Here is an 8,650-nt window from a genome sequence, read left to right as displayed (position 1 = left end):
GCACATGCTTCCATGCCTGGCTAATTTTTTTGTATTTTTAGTAGAGAAGGGGTTTCACCACGTTGGCCAGGATGATCTCAAGCTCCTGACCTCATGATCCACCCATCTCAGCCTCCCAAAGTGCTGGGATTGCAGGTGTGAGCCACTGTGCCCGGCCAATTTTTGTATTTTTTGTAGGGATGGGGTTTCCCCATGTTGCCCAGGCCGGTCTTGAACTCCTGGGCTCAAGCGATCTGCCTGCCGGAGCTTGCAGTGAGTGGAGATCACGCCACTGCAGTCCAGCCTGGGTGACAGAGCAAGACTCCGTCTCAAAAAAAAAAAAAAAAAAAAAAGAGATCTGCCTGCCTCGGCCTCCCAAAGTGCTGGGATTACAGGTGTGAGCCACCACCCCCAGCCAAGATCATTTTCTATCTGCTAGAAATAAAATATTTAGAATGTCTTTGGTATATTTAGATCTGCTGGTGGCAAACTGTTTCAGTTTTTATTTGTCTGAAAATGTCTCCTTTATGGTTGTTTTTCTTCCAAATGTCTAATACACAGAAAGAAAACAAATGTCAACCCAGAATTCTACACCCAGCAAAAATATCCTTCAGGAATGAAGGCAAAATAAAGACATATGATCATTCCACTGACCTCTTAGTTCTTCCCACTCAAACTTGCTCTTCCCTCCCAATCATAAAATTTTGAGTGGGGAGTGCAAAAGTATTGGAGTTATCCAAGATTCATTTTCTTTTCCTTTCATCTCATATCCAGTTCTTTGTTAAATCTTGTCTACTCTAGTTCAATCCAGCCACTTCTTACTTCCCCTACTTCTACAACCTTAGCTCAAACCACCATCACCACCATTTCTCACCCAAACTGTAGCAATATGTCCTATTGGTTATTGTTTTCTCTGCTTCCTCTCCCACATTCTTTTGTTTTTTTTTTTTTTTTTTTTTGAGATAAGATCTCACTTAGTTGCCCAGACAGGAGTACGATGGCTGTGATCATGGGCCACTACAGCTTCGACCCCCGGGCTTAAGCTATCCTCCCATCCCTCAGCCTCCTGAGTAGCTGGGACTATAGGCATGCACCACCACACCTGGCTAATTTTTTATTATTTTTTGTAGAGAAGATATCTCACTATGTTGCCCAGGCGGGTCTCGAACTCCTGCACTCAAGTGATCTGCTTGCCTCTCCCTTCCAAAGTGCTGGGATTATAGGTGTGAGCCACTGCACCCGCCCAGATTCTATTTTTGATAACATCTATTTATTTATTTATTTATTTTGAGATGGAGTCTCACTCTGTCGCCTGGGCTAGAGTGCTATGGCACAATCTCGGGTCACTGCAACCTCTGCCTCCTGGGTTCAAGCGATTCTCCTGCCTCAGCCTCCCAAGTAGCTGGGATTACAGATGCCTGCCATGATGCCCAGCTAATTTTTTGATTTTTTTTTTTTTTTAGTAGAGATGGGGTTTCACAATGTTGGCCAGGCTGAGCTCAAACTCCTGACTTCGTGATTCACCCGCCTCGCACAGGAGATATTGTTATTTCCCTGCTCAAACCCTCCAGTGTCTTCGCATCACATTTAGAATAAGATACAAACTTGGCTGGGCGTGGTGGCTCACACCTGTAATCCCGGCACTTCGGGAGGCCGAGGCAGGTGGATCACTTGAGGTCAGGAGCTCGAGACCAGCCTGGCCAACATGGTGAAACTCTGTCTCTACTAAAAATACACAAACTAACCGGGCGTGGTGGCAGGTGCCTATAATCCCAGCTACTCGGGAGGCTGAGGCACAAGAATAGCTTGAACCTGGGAGACAGAGATTGCAGTGAGCCGAGATCCCGTCACTGTACTCCAGAATGGAGGACAGAGCAACACTCCGTCTCAAAACAAAACGAAACAAAAAACAAAAATAGAGTAAGATACAAATTCCATCCTTGGTGTACACAGTTGACTCCTAGCTACTTCTCTGACTTGATTTCATGCTGTTGCTCTCCCTGGTTCACCGAGCTTCAGTCGCACTGGAACCTTGTTCTCACTCATGCCCACTTTACAACCATCTCAGGGCCTTTCCTCCTGCTCTCCCTTCTGCCTGGAACGTGCCCCTGCATTGTGGTCTGGCTCCCTCCCTCACTTCATTTTCCTCTCTGCTTAGATGTCAGTTCATCAGGAAGAGCTTCCCAAACCATCCTTTCTAAACTAGTAGTCCTAGCATTCTCTTTTTTTCTTGGGATGGAGTCTCGCTCTATTGCCCAGGTTGGAATGCAGTGGCACGATCTTGGCTCACTGCAACCTCCTCTGCCTCCTGCATTCAAGCGATTCTTCTGCCTTAGCCTCCCGAGTAGCTGGGATTACAGGCGTGCACCACCATGTCTGGTTAATTTTTTTTTTTTTTGAGATAGAGTCTTGCTCTGTTGCCCAGGCTGGAGTGTAGTGGCACGATCTTGGCTCACTGCAACCTCCTCTGCCTCCCGGGTTCAAGTGATTCTCCTGCCTTAACCTCCTGACTAGCTGGTATTACAGGCGCATGCCACCATGCTTGGTTAATTTTTGTATTTTTAGTAGAGACGGAGTTTCACCATGTAGGCCAGGCTGGTCTCAAACTCTGGACCTCAAGTGATCCACCCACCTCAGCCTCCCAAAGTGCTGGGATTATAGGTGTGAGCCACCACACTCAGCAGTCCTAGCACTCTCTATCCCCTTCTCTGCTTTAATTTTCTTCATAATAGTTGTAACTATCTGACATTATTTCATATGTTCTAGACTGTAAACTCTAAAAGGACAAAAACTTTATTTTATTCACTTTAATCATCCTTAGTGTCTAGAACAGTTCCTGGCACAGAAGAGGTTCTCAATAAATTCCTATTGAATGGATAAATCTGCATTGTGTCTATTTACAGTAAGAATGCATATTAAAATATTTTAGTGCACATATAGCTTGGGTACCTAACTTTATCAGCTTCTTATTGCAAAGTTGGGTTTTGTTCCCTGATTGCCTCAACACCCCATTCATGTGATGACAAATCCTCAGTCTCTCCTCAGAGGAATCCCCAGTTATTTCTGGGAGTCCCCAAAGTAGGGCTCACAGGAGTGGCGTGCTAGAGTCAGCATGCACAGGCACCCTAGAGCCAATTGTTAAATCTTCAGGAATCCTGTGAGCTGCTTGTTATTCGGTGGTAGCTTGAAATTGGCCCCAGTGGGAATATTTATACCATGGAAATTAATGTATGCTACAAATCAGGGTGGTTTTCTTAAATTAAAGAAAAATTTTGAGCCAGTTTACCAATATGAGGGTCCCCAAACTAGTTAGTAAACTACAGTCACCAGGTGGCATCAACTCTCTAGCTGAGGCCCCATGGGGAAGGCTCTTGAAGCCCCAGTCACCACTGCCCAGCCTGAGAAAGCCGATGTCCCTGCCAAGCGCACTCTATCATATACGCTCAGGGAGACAGAGGTGAAGGCAGGGGCTGCCCGTCCGGTACATACAGAAACAGAACAGAGCTTCGAAGCTACAGGGTCCTCCAAAACTTCCCTCAGCTGCTTGTCTCATCATCTGGCTTTCAGAGCTCTTAGAATCTATGTTGTGTCATTTTATTTTCTATTTTATTGTTTTTAGAGACAGGGTCTCATTCTATTGTTCAGGCTGGAGTTCAGTGGCACAATCATAGCTCACTGTGACCTGGAACTCCTGGGCTCAAGTGATCCTCTCGACTCGGCTTCCTGAGCAGCTAGGATTACAGGCATAAACCACCATGTCTGCCTATTTTTTTCTTTCTTTTTTCTTTGAGATGCGGTCTTATCCAGGCTGGAGTGCAGTGGTGCCATCTCAGCTAACTGCAACCTCCACCTCCTAGGTTCAAGCGATCCTCCTACCTCAGCTTCCTGAGCAGCTGGAATTATAGGTGTGCGCCACCATGCCAGGCTAATTTTTGTAATTTTGGTAGAGATGGGGTTTCACCATGTTGCCCAGGCCACTCTTGAACTCCTGGGACCAAGTGATTTGCCCACCTCGGCCTCCTAAAGCGTCAGGATTACAGGCATGAGCCACCACTCCTAGTCCCACCTATTTTTTTTAAAAAAGTTTTGTAGACATGGAGTCTGGCTACATTGTCCTTACTAGTCTTGAATTCGTGGCCTCAAGCAGTCCTTCTGCCTTGGCCTCCCAAAGCATTGGGATTACAGGTGTGAACCACTACACTTGGGCATTATTTTATTTTTGAACCAAGGCACCACAGTGGCAGTGGCAAGAGTGGCCTGGGGACTCTATCCCCTTGTGGCAGACTCTGCTCATCATATTTTCCATATCCGTGGTTTCCTCTTTTTTACTTGGCTGTGATGCCAGAGCCACAGAACAGCAGAGCAAGAAGACAGAAGCAGCTACTAGCCATATGGGTGCTGGAGATAAAATAAAATCTTTCTACTCACTTGAGACACTGTTGGCTGGCTTATGTGTGCTTGAATCCGTTCCTAACTGATGCACTCTGATCTGTAGCGTTCACTCATTTCCGTGGTGTAAATATTCCCACTGGGGCCAATTTCTCTGTAATGTCTGTCCACTCCCCCAAGTCAGTTAAGTAAAAACACTTATTTTCTATGTAAGTACAATACAAAACAAGTTCCCTAGGAACCCACCCCTGGCCAGATGACTGCCTCCAAGCCTCTAGGGCTTGCGGTCCAGAGACTCTAGGGCTGCTCTTGTGGTTCCGTAATTGTCCCTTCTCTTACTTGCTGCGTTACAGCCTCCCTAGGACCCAGCCAGGCAGGAAGCGCCCAGAAGATATTTCTCCTGAGTCTGCTTCCTCCACAGGACAAGACATTTATGCCAAGGAGACAGCAGAGTGGGGACTTTTAAGCTTGTGGTTTGAGCCCTGATACTTAGAAGCATCCTGGGAGTTATTTGTTTAACTCTCAGTTTGCTCTTCTGTATAATGGACTCAATATTCCCAGCCTCACAGGGCTGATTGCTGCGAAGATTAAACGAGAAAGTATCCAGAGTAAGTGTTCAGTGCTGTGCCCAGTTATTTTAGGATAAATTCCTTGGAGAGGAATTTCTGGGTTGCAGTTTCTGCTCATTCAGGATTTTGAAATTAAATTTTGAATTAAAAAAAATCCCTTCAAATGGGTTAATTCCAGTGTGAGAATATTCCATTGCTCCAGAACTTCATTACTACCTTGGATGGTCATTTTCTTTATCTTTGCTAATTGTTTAGGAAAAGGCAGTATTTCATTTTTTTCTCGTTCACTTTAAAGTTGGGTGTCTCTTTAGTTCCTAACAGAGTTGATCATTCTTTCATGTTTTTTGGTCATTTGGATTTCTTTTGCAATTTTTTTTTTTTTTTGAGACAGAGTTTCACTCTTGTTGCCCAGGCTAGAGTGCAGTGGCACAATCTCAGCTCACTGCAACCTCCGCCTCCTGGGTTCAAGCGATTCTCCTGCCTCAGCCTCCCAAGTGACTGGGATTACAGGCACCCATCACCATACCTGGCTAATTTTTTGTATTTTTAGTAGAGATGGGGTTTCACCATATTGGTCAGGCTGGTCTTGAACTCCTGACCTCAAGTCTCCGCCTGCCTCAGTCTCCCAAAGTGCTGGGATTACAAGTGTCAGCTACTCCACCCTGCCATTGCAAATTTCTTGTTCTCACCTTCTATTTGTTTTCTTTTGAGTTGTAGGGGGCGAGGGAGACGAAGGAGTTGAAGCTGGTTTGGGTGATGAAGTGGCAGTGGAACTGACAATAAGTAGAGGGATGTGAGAGAAGTTTGAAAGCACAATAGATGGTGCTTTTGGTGATGGTTTGGTTGTGGGTGGAGAAGGAGAGAGAGCAGTTCAGAATGACACCCAGGTTTCTGGTTTGAACAGTTCATTCGGCGGCAGTGGCCTTTTGTGAGATAAAGATTAGTGGTGAAGATGATGTTTGTCATTTTGGTCATTTGAGCTTGAGATGCTCTGTGGAGCACCAGAGCCTAGTAAACAACTGGATTTGTAGGTTTGGTGCTCTGAAGGCAGATGTCAGTGGGAGGCCAAGTCCTTGATCTGTGGTATGAGAATTCCCATGGAGATTGTGGAAGGAGGCGGACTTAAAAGAGAAGAGAGAGGAACGCCCGTACCGAAAAGGTGGACGGAGAAAGAAGACTGGGAAGTAGTGATGGGAAAAGTAGGTGGAGACGAGAGGGATGGGGCCCATGGACGCTACAGAAGAGAGTGATCATGACGAAGGAGTGGGGGAACAGGATCAAAGACATTGGGTAAGACCAAGGGGAGAGCTGTCCCATTGGGTTTGGAGATGAGGAAGAGCTGTTTAACGGTGTGAGGGTGGCAGAAGCCAGACTATGATGGGTTGAGGAGTGAATGAGATGAGGAGGCAAATACTGAGGGTCGGGTCTCTACAGGGTCAGAAATGTTAAGGAAAATGAGTGGCGGTCCTAGCTAGAGGGGCGTTCCTATTTCCCCACCGCTTTACCAATACTGGATTTGGCCAGTTTTAAAATTTATTAATTTATTAATTTTATTTATTTAGCTTTTGATACAGAGTCTCACCCTCTCACCCAGGCTGTAGGGCAGTGGTGTGATCATGCCTCACTGCAGCCTTGACCTCCTGGGCTCAAGCCATCCTCCTACCTCAGCCTCTCAAGTAGCTGGGACTACAGGTGTGCGCCACCATGCCTGGCTGATGCTTTGGTTTTTTGTAGAGACAGAGTCTCCCTGTATTACCTAAGCTGGTCTCATGGAACTCCTGGGTTCAAGTGATCCTTCCACTTTGGCCTCCCAAAATGCTGGGATTACCAGCGTGAGCCACCGTGTCCAGCCCAGTTTTTAATCTTTCCTTAGTTGATAAGTAAAAGTGTCTTTTCACTATTTTTATTTGCATTTATTTGATTTTCAGTGTGGTTAATTGGTCATTTGCTTTTCTTAGAAGAGTCACCCCTCCCAGGGTTGTTAGATTTAGCAAATAAAATATAAGATGCCCAGTTAAAGCTGAATTCCAGATTGTTAACTGAAAAAATCACATCATTTATAAATTTGGAAAGACTTTATTTCTTGGAAAGGGTTACAGCCTGCAGGTTGGCCATTCTGCATGGTAAGAAGCACAGCCTCCAGCAGAGGCCCCTTAGGCACTTGGGGAGAGGGGAGAATGGAACAGGGATTTATGCTGAATGGGTTGGTCAAAGTATATATATTCAGCAGGTTATAGGAGGATCCATGAATATTCACGAAGTGGGGGCCTGACACATGAGTACTGAACAAACATGCATGTTACATGCATCCCATGTTCACTTTGGGGTGGAGACATAACATTTAAATGCCTTGCAATTAAGCACTATACATCAAAAGGTGAAGTAGGAACAAGAAGGCACTCAAGTGCAGCCTCTGTAAACCAGTCAGAACCAGTCCATGAGTGGTGATCTCTTATCAGGAGAAGGTTACTGAAATGAGTGTCTTGTCCACTCAAAGCCATAGTTATGGCTTGTGGCGCGGGGTTGGGAGTGGGTCAGTTAGTCAGAGTCTCATGGTAAATGAGCTGCAACTGTTTGTCTCTTGTCTCAAAGCTAGGGTTTGTTCAGCTGCTAGAGAAAAAGAAAATAGAACACAGTTTATTCTCTCTCTCTCTTTTTTTTTTTTGAGACCAAGTCTCTCTCTGCTGCCCAGGCTGGAGTGCAGTGGCACAATCTTAGCTCACAGCAACCTCTGCCTCCTGAGTTCAAGTGATTCTCCTGCCTCAGCCTCCTGAGTAGCTGGGATTACAGGTGCATGCCACCACATCCAGCTAATTTTTTTTTTTTTGTATTTTTAGTAGAGACAGAGTTTCACCATGTTGGCCAGGCTACTCTCGAACCCCTGACCTCAAGTGATCCACCTACTTTGGCCTCCCAAAGTGCTGGGATTACAGGTGTGAGCCACCATGCTCGGCCTAGTTTATTCTTAAATTTTTTTGATTTTTAAAATTTTATTTTATTTTAAAAATAGAGATGGGATCTCACTATGTTGCCCAGGCTGGTCTTGGACTCCTGGCCTCAAGCAATCGTCCAACCTCGGCCTCCCAAAGTGCTGGAATTACCGGTGTGAGCCACCACGCCTGGCTCATAACTTATTCTATAAGTGTAGCCGAGCGTGACTTAACCCTAGCTTGGCATTGCCTTATGTCTTGTTTATAATTTGGTATCTTATTGTCACAATCTGTTTCATCAGTCTTACAATCACTGTTTTTTTTTTCCTTGCTCTGTGGCCCAGGCTGAAGTACAGTGGCACGATCTTGACTCACTGCAGCCTCCACCACCTGGGTTCAAGTGATCCTCATGCCTCAGTCTCCCAAGTAGCTGGGACTATAGGCACGTGCCACCACACCTGGCTAATTTCTTCTATTTTTTTAGCAGAGACAGGTTTTCATCATGTTGCCCAGGTTGGTCTGAAACTTCTGACTTCAAGTGATTCACCTGCCTCGGCCTCCCAAAATGCTAGGATTACAGGCATGAGCCACCTCGCCCTGCCTTCATGATCTCCATTTTATTTATTTATTTATTTATTTATTTATTTATTTATTTATTTATTTATTTATTTTTTTGAGACGGAATCTCGCTCTGTCGCCCAGGCTGGAGTGCTGTGGCCAGATCTCAGCTCACTGCAAGCTCCGCCTCCCGGGTTCACGCCATTCTCCTGTCTCAGCCTCCCG

This window comes from Rhinopithecus bieti, unplaced genomic scaffold, assembly GCF_001698545.2.
Source record: "Rhinopithecus bieti isolate Rb0 unplaced genomic scaffold, ASM169854v2 scaffold_44592, whole genome shotgun sequence".
NCBI lineage: Eukaryota > Metazoa > Chordata > Mammalia > Primates > Cercopithecidae > Rhinopithecus > Rhinopithecus bieti.
The sequence above is the reverse complement of the archived record's forward strand: the minus strand, read 5'-3'. Positions refer to the sequence as shown.